Genomic DNA, 13,674 nt, shown 5'->3' with positions numbered 1-13,674 from the left:
AATGCTGTTGGAAAAATGGTGCTGATGTACTTGCTTGAAGTAAGTGTTGCCACAAACATGAAAAAACCTGAAAAAAAAAAAAAAAAAGCCCTCAGGATCTGCAAAGCACAATAAAGTGAAGCACAAAACCAGGTATTCCTGTACCTAGGCATGTGTACTAAGTTGCTTCAGTCACATCAGAATCTTCGTGATCTTATGGACTGTAGCCCTCCAGGCTCCTCTGTCCATAGGATTCTCTAGGCAAGAATACTGCAGTGGGTTGCTGTGCCCTCCTCCAGGGAGGCTTCCTAACCCAGGGATCGAACCCCCATCTCTTATGTCTCTTGCATTGGCAGGAAGGTTCTTTACCACTAGAGCCAACTAGAAAGCTTAACTGTATTGTATCCTAGCACATCAAAAGAGACAAGGGGCTAGAGAGAACAGTAGTATGTATTTCCAACTTAATTCATGTGTTTTAATTTCATGAACCACAATTGTTAAGAACATTAAAAGGTTTGGTAATATGTAAGAAACACAAGCTGGAATCAAGATTGCCGGGAGAAATATCAATAACCTCAGATATGCAGATGACACCACCCTTATGGGAGAAAGTGAAGAGGAACTCAAAAGCCTCTTGATGAAAGCAAAAGTGGAGAGTGAAAAAGTTGGCTTAAAGCTCAACATTCAGAAAACGAAGATCATGGCATCCGGTCCCACCACTTCATGGGAAATAGATGGGGAAACAGTGGAAACAGTGTCAGACTTTATTTTGGGGGGCTCCAAAATCATTGCAGATGGTGACTGCAGCCATGAAATTAAAAGATGCTTACTCCTTGGAAGGAAAGTTATGACCAACCTAGATAGCATATTCAAAAGCAGAGACATTACTTTGCCAACAAAGGTCCGTCTAGTCAAGGCTATGGTTTTTCCTGTGGTCATGTATGGATGTGAGAGTTGGACTGTGAAGAAGGCTGAGTGCCGAAGAATTGATGCTTTTGAACTGTGGTGTTGGAGAAGACTGTTGAGAGTCCCTTGGACTGCAAGGAGATCCAACCAGTCCATTGTGAAGGAGATCAGCCCTGGGATTTCTTTGGAAGGAATGATGCTAAAGCTGAAACTCCAGTACTTTGGCCACCTCATGTGAAGGGTTGACTCATTGGAAAAGACTCTGATGCTGGGAGAGATTGGGGGCAGGAGGAGAAGGGGACGACAGAGGATGAGATGGCTGGATGACATCACCAACTTGATGGATGTGAGTCTCAGTGAACTCTGGGAGTTGGTGATGGACAGGGAGGCCTGGCCTGCTGCGATTCATGGGATCGAAAAGAGTCGGACACGACTGAGCGACTGAACTGAACTGAACTGAAAATGAATTATTATTAGAGTGAAAGTTATGGCTACAACCTTAGAAAATCTGTTACTCCTGGTTGACAACCTTGGGAGTTCCCCAGGTGGGAACTGGCCCCTACACACGGGAGGCAAGTAGAGACAGAAGAAACAGGCAGATCATTTTAGACTTGTAGGTGTCAGGTTTAATAAGCAAGGGAACTGACAGACAAAAGAGGTTTGTTTTGGGCAGGTGCAAGACGAGTATATCTTGGCACTTGCCAATCAGAATCTGTATATAAAAGTTTATACAGAGGTCTAAATACTGGATTCGGTCACATAAACCATCCAGATGGCTTCAACAACATATTGCTCTTTCATGGCTATGTCCCAAAAGCAACTCCTAGACAGGGAATGTGGGCAGAACTTACAATCCAAGGACAAGGAGCAGGTGAGGAGACTCCAATTCCCCAGGTCACAGTCAAGCATCAGAAGGCAGTCAGGTCTTCTTGATGATTTTCTCCAATAGTTACAAGTTCAAAGGAAAAGAAACATGTTAAAAGCATATTAAATGTTGTTTCAGTATGGGGGAGTATGGGCAGTATGGGAAGTATGGGCAGTTTTGAATGCTTATGCTTTCCTTATTTTAGAATATATTTCTAGAATTTCCTTAGATAAAATTAAAATTAAGAAAATATCTCTTTTTTTAAAGTTCAGCTCTACTACAGTTTTAGTGTGAATATAGAGAAAAATCTGAACAATATGATTATGGAGTATAGGAATCATAGTCTTAAGTAGGATACTAGAAGGAGTTTTTAATTAAATACAATAGTATCAATTATATGGCATCATAACAAAAAATAATTGGTGAAATTAGAGACAATCGTTTTTGGTGTTAAAATGTTTTAAAAACATTTTGATTTGCTAAAGAACTAAAATTATTGAACATTATGCAATGTTTTCTAGATGATTCAAGATCATCTATCTTTAACTCATTACGTACCATATATGCCACTCCACGTGTGTCCACAGATTTGGTCAATCTATGGGATTTGTCCTGCTGTGAGTACATGGGAATACTGTTTGCTATTCTTTAGTTCTCTCCTCTGCATATGACCTTGCAGGGACCTTGAGTCTGTGAAATACAGTGCCCTCTCCCATGCATGTTAGTTTTGACTTGTTTCAGCAAGTGCAGTATGGTTTGTCTTGCCATGCATGCTACTTCACTCCAGTCGTATCTGACTCTTTGCAACCCCATGATCTATAGCCCACCAGGCTCTTCTGTCCATGGAATTCTCCAGGCAAGAATACTGGAGTGCATGGCCATTCCCTTCTCCAGGTCTTACCAGGTCTTAACAAATATTGTGCACTTCTGCTTGCTTTCTAATGCCCTTATTAGCTCTCTAAGAAGCATATGCCTTGGATACCTGCTGGTCCTAGAATGAAACCCATGGAGAACACGGGAACCCCCTCTACAGCCCAGCTGACCCACACCCTGAATCAGAGCTGCTTTGGTAGCCCCATAGGTCTGTGAACAACAAGAATAAACATAATTTTAATATTATTACACATTATGTTTATTATAATGTATAATCTGAATTTCAGTGATAGCTCTGTAATACATGAAGATATTCTGCATGAGCCCAAAACTTTATTTTTATTGACCTCAGCATAAATTGATCTATTTATTTCTAATCTATTATAAATCTAATCTATTTATTTCTAGATTATGAAAAAATCATGATGCCTGCTATTGAAATTTGATAGTGGTAAGTCACTTAGATTTTATACATAAATAATGCAAAGTGGAACTGTTAGCGGGGAAAGTCCTGAGTACTTTTCTAGATAAAGAATTAGCTTTGCTTACTGTGTTAGTCACCCTTACTGCTATAAGGAAATTTATAGACTGACTGACTTAAATAACAGATGTTTACTTCTCACAATTTGGGGGCTGGGAAGTCCAAGATCAAGGTGTCAACAGATTTGGTTTCTATGACAGTCCTCTACTTGACTTGAAGACAAATGCCTTTTCTCTGTCCTTACATGGAAGAGAAAACAAGCTCTGGTCTTCTTTTTTCTTATTATTATAAAGACACTGATCCATTGTGGAAGCTCCATCCTCATTACCTCATCTAAACCTGATTACCTCCCAAAGACCTCACCTCTAAACACAACCATAATGGGAGTTAGAACTTCAACATGTAAATTATGGGAAACACAAATATGGTCTATAAAATCTATATCTTGATTAGATGGTTCCAGGGAGCATCTACTATCACTAAAAAATTCTGCTAATTTGATAAGGTTTGGAATTTCTTTAAGGGAGCACAGTAATACTTTGATTTCACAATTATAAATAAAGTTGAAATTGAATAGAATTATAGAAAAAGATTCTATTTGGTAGATTATTTCCAAAAATGGGCAGCAGAAATAACTTCCACTCCTGCACATGTATGCTGTTCTCATCATGAAATAGAGTTAATATATGTTGCCATGCGACTTGTTTTGACCCAAAGAATGTGGCACAGTGACCCTATATCTGTCTGGGACAAGCCAAAAATAGACCTGATAGCTTTCACTTTTGCTGTTTGGAAAGCTGAGCCCCATGTTAGAAGCTGAATCTTGTTGGGAAGAAAAGACCAGTTAAACTCAAGCAGTTTCATCCACCCACCCCAGCTGAGGTACGAGACATGTAACTGCTGCTGCTGCTGCTGCTGCTAAGTCACTTCAGTCGTGTCTGACTCTGTGTGATCCATAGACGGCAGCCCGCCAGGCTCCCCTGTCCCTGGGATTCTCCAGGCAAGAACACTGGAGTGGGTTGCCATTTCCTTCTCCAATGCATGAAAGTGAAAAGTGAAAGTGAAGTCATTCAGTTGTGTCTGACTCTTCCCGACCCCAGGGACTGCAGCCCACCAGGCTCCTCCATCCATGGGATTTTCCAGGCAAGAGTACTGGAGTGGGGTGCCATTGCCTTCTCTGAGACATGTAACTGAGACCGCCTGAACTATCCCCTTACAGCCCAATTCTCAGTGGAAGGCAGATACATAAATTACCTCAGCTGATACTTTCTAGACCTGAAGAACCATCCAGTTGAACCCAGACAATCCAAAAAATCATGAAAACAATATATCATTTTTGTTCTATGCCAGTAAGTTTTCCAAAACAATTGAAACTTTATTTCAACTGTAGTGTCAGAACATTTCTGGGAATTTGAATAGGAAAGAATACAATGGAGGCAGGGAAAGGGCCCCAAATTCTAGGCCTAGGGTATTTGAAGTAGAAGTTCACTTCCTTCATAGTTTGTCTTGCTATTCCGTGGAATTTTCCTAAGAAGAGAGACTAGGCTGAACCACATGAACCTTTGAGCTTCTAAGCCTTGCATTATACAATTCAAATGTTCCCAACCCTGTGTTCTGTGAGAGTGTACTTAGTGTCATATGTTCAAATTGCCAAGTCATAAGAAAGCCACAAAAGAAAGAGAATCCTGACTTTCTTTAACTTGACCAGCATCCTACATGAAATGGCTTTAGATTAACATCCAACTGGATATGTACAGGAACTACCTTGGATTATAAGGGCCTCAGTTTTTTTCAAAGCTCTCATCTTGGTACAGGTTTTTCTTGTAGAATAACTTCTCCTTTATGTGAGGAGATAAGCATCTATGAATTGATAAGTAGCTCTCAACATAGACTTGGCATGACTTTATTCTCATTAAGATTCTGAGAATGTATGCAATCACCAATTCTCTTTTTGGTTACTAGGGCTATAACTCCATGAGTTAATCACAGATCAGTTCAGTTCAGTTGCTCAATTGTGTCAGACTCTTTGCGACCCCATGGACTACAGCACACCAGGCTTCCTATCCATCACCAACTCCTGGAGCTTGCTCAAACTCATGTCCATCAGGTAGGTGATGCACAAGAAAAAGAGCAAATGAGACAATACTTTTAAAAGGATAAATCAAGTATGTAGAGTTGGCACTTCTTTAAATTTTAATTTTTGGAGAAAATGTATACTTCTAGCTTACTAAAACCAAGTCAACATGTTTTCTCATAGCAAATAGGGATCTTGGGAATTTGCACATGTTTAAGGAAGTTCTAAATTTATTGCCCACCATTTGTAGGAGAAATTAAAATCTGAAATATAAAAGGCCATCTTTGCTATACATGTACATATATCCATTTAAAAATTTTTTCCCGTATCTTGCTGTACTTTTTCCCCATATGTTGCCTGAAACTAATGCAGCATTGTAAATCAACTATACTACAGTAATAAAAAAAAAAAAAAGTACTTTTTTTTTTTGCAAACATTCAGAGTTGAAAAAGCCTACATTTTCTCCATAAAAACAGAAATTGATGATGGGAAGAATGTTTCTTGCTTACTTGAGCATTTTAACAATGCATTAAAAGATTCAGCAAGGATCTAAAAAATGGCAATGATACAGCAAGCAGTTATTTAAAAGCTGAAAGGAATGTATTATACATTAAGAATGCTCAGCCACTATTTACTTCACCATGATAGCACTGGAAAAGAGGAAGCTAATGCAGTGAGGTTCACAGAGTGTTTAATCATATTTTATAGTGTGCACAATGCAAGCCACTAGGAACTTTCAGAAGATGACTTGACTGAACTTATGCTTTTAAAGATCATTCTGAAAGCAGTGTAGAGAATGGGTCAGAGACTAGTTTAAGTGGAAAGAGGCCCTCTGCAATGGCCCAAAGTTAGAACTCAGGCTGTAGGGATGGAGAAAAGGAGATAAACAACTTCAATCTGGAATCCTTTTTTCTACTTTTGCTTCTCATGCAAGGGTTCAAATGTCACTTTATCAGAAAGGTTCATCCTGACCACACTATTAAATAGCTTAACTAGCACTCTCTTCTCCCTTTATACTATGCCTATTTACGTCTTATTTTTTTTCACAATGCCTATTTTTTCTGTATATCTGTTCATTTTCTGTCTCCTTTTATTACGGTATAAGCTACTTGAGACCATGACCTCAGGTCACCATAGCATCTTAGCTCCTAGATTTCCTAGCATCTTGCTACTCCAATTATAGTCTGTGGACCAGACTCTTTGGCATCTTTTTGGAGCTTATTAAAAATGCAGAATTCCTCAGAACTACCTCAATTAGTAGCCAAACAAGATCTCAGTGATTTGTATACACATTAAAGAATGTTAAGTACTGGCCTAGAAACTTTAGATTCTAAATAAATGGTGGAGGACATCATGTACTTCTGGGTTCCTTGTTGTTGTTCAGTCACTCAGTCATGTCCAACTCTTTGGGACTACATGGACCTCAGCAGATTTCCCTATCCTTCACTATCTCCCAGAGTTTGCTCAAACTCATGTCCATTGAATTGGTGATGTCATCCAACCATCTCGTCCTCTGTCGTCCCCTTCTCCTCCTGCCTTCAATCTTTCCCAATGAGTTGGCTCTTAGCATCAGGTGGCCAAAATATTGAGAATTCAGCTTTAGCATCAGTCCTTCCAATGAATATTCAGGGTTGATTTTCTTTAGGATTGACTGATTTGATCTCCTTCCTATCAAACAGACTCTCAAGAGTCTTCTCCAGTACCACAGTGTGAAAGCATCAATTCTTCAGTGCCTTTCTTACAATCCAAACTCACATCCATATATGACTACTGGAAAAACCATAGCTTTTATTAGATGGATATTTGTTGGCAAAGTGAGGTCTCTGCTTTTTAATATGCTGTCTAGGTTGGTCATAGTTTTTCTTCCAAGGAGTAAGCATCTTTTAGTTTCAAAGCTGAAGTCACCATCTGCAGTGATTTTGGAGCTCAAGAAAATAAAGTCTGTTACTGTTTCCATTGTTTCCCCATATATTTGCCATGAACTAATGGGACCGGATACCATGATCTTAGCTTTCTGAATGCTGAATTTTAAGCCAACTTTTTCACTCTCTTCCTTCACTTTCATCAAGAGGCTCTTTAGTTCTTCACTTTCTGTCATAAGGATGGTGTCATCTGTATCTGAGGTTATCGAAATCATTCCTGGCAATCTTGATTTCAGCTTGTGCTTCATCCAGCCCAACATTTCACATAATGTACTCTGAATATACATTAAATAAGCAAGGTGGCAATATACAGCCTTGACGTACTTCTTTCCCAGTTTGGAACCAGTCTGCTGTTCCATGTCGGGTTCTAACTGTTGCTTCTTGACCTGCATACAGATTTCTCAGGAGGCAGGTCAGGTAGTCTGGTATTCCCATCTCTTGAAGAATTTTCCAGTTTGTTGTGATCCACACAGACAAAGGCTTTAGCGTAGTCAATGCAGCAGTAGATGTTTTTCTGGAACTCTCTTGCTTTTTCTATGATCCAATGGACCTTCGCAATTTGATCTCTTTGTTCCTCTGCCTTTTCTAAATCCAGCTTGGACATCTGGAAGTTCTCAATTCATGTACTGCCTAGGTTAGAGAATTTTGAGCATTACTTTGCTAACATGTGAGATATGTAAAATTGTGTGGTAGTCTGAACATTTTTTTTTTTTTTTTTGCATTGCATTTCTTAGGGATTGGAATGAAAACTGACCTTTTCCAGTCCTGGGACCACTGCTGAGTTTTCCAAATTTGCTGGCATATTGAGTGCAACACTTTCACAGCATCATCTTTTAGGATTTGAAATAGCTCAACTGGGATTTCATCACCTCCACTAGCTTTGTTCATAGTAATGCTTCCTAAGTCTTACCTGACTTCAAACTCCAGGATGTCTGGCTCTAGGTGAGGGATCTCACCATCATGGTTATCTGGGTCATGAAGATCTTTTTTGTATCATTCTTCTGGGTTCTGAATTAAGCAGTTAGGAAGATGGTGAAGCCACTCAGTGAGATAGGGAATACTAGGCATAAGCAAAGTTGTGAGTGGAAAGATGAAAATTCAACTTTGAATATTTGGAATTTAATTCTCTTAAGAACAGCCACTAGGTAATTGAATATAGAATTCAAAAGAGAGATCAAGATTATTCAGATTTTCTATAGGCATAGGGTAGAAAAATTCTGAGACACACTTTGCCTGTCTCCCAACATATACTTGTATCATAGGCATACAGAGATAAACAGGAGCAGTCATGAAAAACTATTTAAATGTTGAACTAATAGGAAAGTGGTTTCAGCTGTAAATCACATGGGCTTAACTTTGCACTTTATGATTTGGAAGGAGAGAAAACTTCCGCTACTCATTACTCAAAATTGAATCATTGTAATTTACTGTTTATATTATTTAGTCAATATCAACTGATACTAATTAAATTTGTGGTCATCACTGACTGATTGATGCTAAGATTTAGAGAGACAGGTCTGCTCAGAGTTGTTATTCTGAAACTCATGCTTTAGCTATGTATACATTATACTCTTGGCGTGTAATCATGATAAATATTTAGGAGGCAATTCTTTCAGCTTCACTGAAGCATTTAACTAAATTGATTACAAATGGCTTTTACAGATCATGAGGACTCCCTGGTTATAAATTGCTCAGAGGACTATTCTCAATGGATGATGATATAATTGAACAATAATTCTTGTTTCAAATGAGAAATGTACACAAACAATAGGAGGCTTCCACTTACTTTTTGACAAAATAATTTAGGAAAAGTACAGAACATCATATCAAAAAGCAGCAGGTGTAAGACAGAATGCTCGTCATTGTGAGGTCAGTTTTTACTTTAACTACTAAATCAGCAAACCTAAAAAACACAAAAAAAGCAATGTTGGCTATAATGAAGACAGTCTGGTGTGTTAATTAATCTCTGTGAGTACATTCTGGAGTTCAGTTTGCTAGTGTGTCTCAAATGGTGCACATTTTTTTTCTAACTTTGCTTCATCTCTTCAAGAAAATTTGAGATACCAAGGGAACATTTCATGCAAAGATGGGCACAATAAAGGACAGAAATTGTATGGACCTAAAGAAGCAGAAGATACTAAGAAAAGGTAGCAAGAATAACCAGAAGAACTGTACAAAAAAGATCTTCATGACCCAGATAACCATGATCGTGTGATCACTCACCTAGAGCCAGACATCCTGGAAAGTGGAGTCAATAGGGCCTTAGGAAGCCTCACTACAAACAATGCTAGTGGAGGCGATGGAATTCCAGTTGAGCTATTTCAAATCCTAAAAAATGATGCCATGAAAGTGCTGAACTCAATATGACAGCAAATTTGGAAAACTCAGCAGTGGCCACAGGACTGGAAAAGGTCAGTTTTCATTCCAATTCCAAAGTAAGGCAATGCCAAAGAATGTTCACACTAATGCACAATAGCACTCATCAAGGCTGTATATTGTCACCCTGCTTATTTAACTTATATGCAGAGTACATCATGAGAAACGCTGGGCTGGAAGAAGCACAAGCTGGAATCGAGATTGCCAGGAGAAATATCAATAACTTCAGATATGCAGATGACACCACCCTTATGACAGAAAGTGAAGAGAAACTAAAAAGACTCTTGATGAAGGTGAAAGAGGAGAGTGGAAAAGTTGGCTTAAAACTCAACATTCAGAAAACGAAGATCATGGCATCCAGTCCCATCACTTCATGGGAAATAGATGGGGAAACAGTGGAAACAGTGTCAGACTTTATTTTTGGGGGCTCCAAAATCACTACAGATGGTGACTGCAGCCATGAAATTAAAATACACTTACTCCTTGGAAGAAAAGTTATGACCAACCTAGATAGCATATTCAAAAAGCAGAGACGTTACTTTGCCAACAAAGGTCCATCTAGTCAAAGCTATGGTTTTTCCTGTGGTCATGTATGGATGTGAGAGTTGGACTGTGAAGAAAGCTGAGCGCTGAAGAATTGATGCTTTTGACCTGTGGTGTTGGAGAAGACTCTTGGAGTCCCTTGGACTGCAAGGAGATCCAACCAGTCCATTGTGAAGGAGATCAGCCCTGGGATTTCTTTGGAAGGAATGATGCTAAAGCTGAAACTCCAATACTTTGGCCACCTCATGTGAACTGTTGACACTCATTGGAAACGACTCTGATGCTGGGAGGGATTGGGGGCAGGAGGAGAAGGGGACGACAGAGGATGAGATGGCTGGATGGCATCACCGACTCAATGCACATGAGTTTGGGTGAACTCCGGGAGTTGGTGATGGACAGGGAGGCCTGGCATGTTGCAATTCATGGGGTCGCAAAGAGTAGGACACGACTGAGGGACTGAACTGAACTGAACTGAATTATCTGAATCAAAACATATGAAACAAAAAGACAGAATTTGCCCTCAAAGACTGTTTAAAATGTTTATCATTTAACAAGTCAAAGATCCCCAAAGAGCTCCCATTCTGTTGCAGCTATGCGTTCCAGGAAAAAACTCACTCAGAAGGACAATGCAGATAGTGGAGTGCAGTTTATTACACAGGCGGGCCCAAGGCAGAGTCTCCTCTTAGCCAAGGACCCCAACCAGCATTTGGGAAAATCTTTTATACCCCATGTGCACGTGTCTGAACCCACCACCCCAAATCCCTTGAGACTTACATAAACCAAGGAAAATACAATCCCGATAACCCCATCATTCACGTGCTATGTGCTCATGTGCTCAAACAGTCAAACAATTAGCCAATAATCAATAAGCCTGAGGTTACACTCTGAAAGATACAGAAAAATTTATGGCCTGTCTGGAGGAAAGGGTGATTAGTGTATGTTTTCTCTTAGGCGATGAGTAACCTAGATTAGATCTTCAAGGTCCCCCTGTCTGGAGGAGATCTTATCCTTCTGTTGTTGTTTTCATAGGCACTAAACACAGAGTTCAGAGTCCATTGAAAAAGTGGCCGAGCATGATCAGCATGAACAGGCCTAAGATGGAGTCCAGGCCCTATGAATTCCTTCTTCTATTCTATAGATAGGGATGGGAGGACAGGTTATAAATGATAAACACAATTAATAAGGGAGAAGGTAAATTTAAAGGTAATAATTGCCAAGAGATGAAAAAACAGAAAGGTTCAGGGATTGAGTTTGTGAGGGATCAAAGCTGTGAAGATTTGAGAGTGTTGACTTGAAACAAACAGACTGACAGATATTTCTCCAGCAAAGATGGATGCATTCAAAATCAGTGTGTGTGTGTGTGTGTGTTAGTTGCTCAGTCGTGTCTGACTCTTTGTGACCCCTCGAACTGTAGCCCAACCGACTTTTCTATCCACAGAATTCTCCAAGCAAAAATACTGGAGTGGGAAGTCTTTCTCTGCTCCAGGGAATCTTCCTGATTCAGGGACCGAATCCAGATTTCCTGCAATGCGGGTGGACTCTCTAATCATCTGAGCCACCAGGGAAGCCCCATTCAAAATCAGCCGAGAATTGCAAATCAGAGTTTGCAAGTCCTCTCCTCACAAAGGAATAAGACTTCTCTAAAGGGGAAAGGGCAATTGGGAGGGCTGTAACACACCAAGAGGCTGTGACTTTTCACTGACAGAGTCCAAGGAGCCTTTCTTTCTGTTGGGCTCTGCTACGGATACAGGATGTGTGATTTCTGTTTATTAATTTTTTTCAACACTTTGGGGTGTAGGGCAGAGGGGGAAGGGCACTGTTGTGATTTTCATGAGAGCAGTCAGTATCTGTCCTTTAGAAATGCAATTTGAACAACGACTTGAAGAAACCTAGGGAAATAGCATTTCACACAGACAGAAAAGTTAAAGCAAATATGCCTTAAGACAGGTGGTGCCTGGTTTGGTGAAGGACTGCCAAAGAAAGGGAAAATAGCAGAAAAGAGCTCAGAGAGGGGTTGTGTGGGTGGCAGGGTGGGTGAGTGCCATGAATACTTACATCCTCTTGGTCTTGTCCCTCTGTAGCTCTGGCCATTGCTGCTTCAGCTGAGCAAGTAGGGCACGTATCACTGTGCACCGAGAGCTACCTGGTTGGAGGACACCAGTAGGCCCTTCTTTGCTCTGTTGGCTCCTGAATACACCACGAACTGCCAAGGTATCACCCCCTGGAGCAGCCCATGACTAATGGGCTGTGACTGCTGATGAATAAATCTTCCCCTATCACATGCAGGCACAGAGGACCTGTGACCTCAAAGGAGCCTGGCAGGATGTAGCTGCCATTGCCCACAGAGAAAACCACCTTCATAATACACCCTTGGTCATGCTTCTCCATTTTGCTGCCTCTAGTTCTCTCTCTCAGCTTCACTGGAATCACTTTCCCAAGTAAACTTCTTGCTTGTAAGCATTTTTTCAGGCTTGCTTTTTGGGAAAATGGAAGTGAAGACAGAGCTAAGTGGCCAGGTCATGTAGGACCATGTGAGTGATTTAAGATTTGTAAGACTCTGACCATCTTCCAGTGCGGGGCTTTGGACCAAGGAAGTGAGATGATCTGACTGAACAAAGTAGAAATTGAAGAGAAAGAGAGGTGACTGCAGCTCAATCAGTGACTGCAGACAGCTATTTGCCCCCACGTACAAGAACACAAACAATTTCTCATCCTTATTATCTGAGGAAATTTTAAACTAAGATTCAGAGCAGCCCTGCTTAAAGTCTCTTTGGCCCTGCGGAGAAAAAGAAACTGTTCCAATTTTTCTCAGATTGGTACCAGCCAAGTGAAAAATGTCCTAAGTAGGCTCTTGAGAATTTGTAAAATGGATGAAGAAGGAAGCAGATTGTAAATGAGACCACTTAATTTTAATACTCTCAACCCCTGGATGTTACTACTGGTCATAAAAGCAGAAAGCATTTTCAATATACAAAGTATGTAAATCATTCAAAAAAAAAAAGATGTTAATAATAAGAAGTTTGTTTCTTATTTAATGTTTCTGTAATAGTTTTTTGTTAAATGACTATTTTCCTTTAGTCTTTAAGAATCTCTTACTAGAACTCCCCCCCAAAATCTGAATTGTCTTTTTTGTAGAAATACATGAAATTTCGATGCTTCTTATATTCAGTTCAGTTCAGTCACTCAGTTGTGTCCGACTCTTTGCGACCCCATGAATTGCAGCACTCCAGGCCTCCCTGTCCATCACCAACTCCTGGAGTTCACTCAAACTCATGTCCGTTGAGTCGGTGATGTCATCCAGCCATCTCATTCTCTGTCGTCCCCTTCTCCTCCTGCCCCCAATCCCTCCCAGCATCAGAGTCTTTTCCAATGAGTCAACTCTTCGCATGAGGTGGCCAAAGTACTGGAGTTTCAGCTTTAGCATCATTCCTTCCAAAGAAATCCTAGGGCTGATCTCCTTCAGAATGGACTGGTTGGCTCTCCTTGCAGTCCAAGGGACTCTCAAGAGTCTTCTCTAACACCCCTTCAAATAGTCTATTGATATATTATATTCTACTTCTACATAGTTTTTTTCACAATATAATGCTAATAGTTGGGGATGTTGGTTTCTGACACATTAAAACAAAAACACGCTACTGTATGTCAGAGACTATTT

This window comes from Bos grunniens, chromosome 1 (genome assembly GCF_055505025.1).
Source record: "Bos grunniens cultivar Pamir isolate PY7600 chromosome 1, Bosgru_T2T1.0, whole genome shotgun sequence".
NCBI lineage: Eukaryota > Metazoa > Chordata > Mammalia > Artiodactyla > Bovidae > Bos > Bos grunniens.
The sequence above is the reverse complement of the archived record's forward strand: the minus strand, read 5'-3'. Positions refer to the sequence as shown.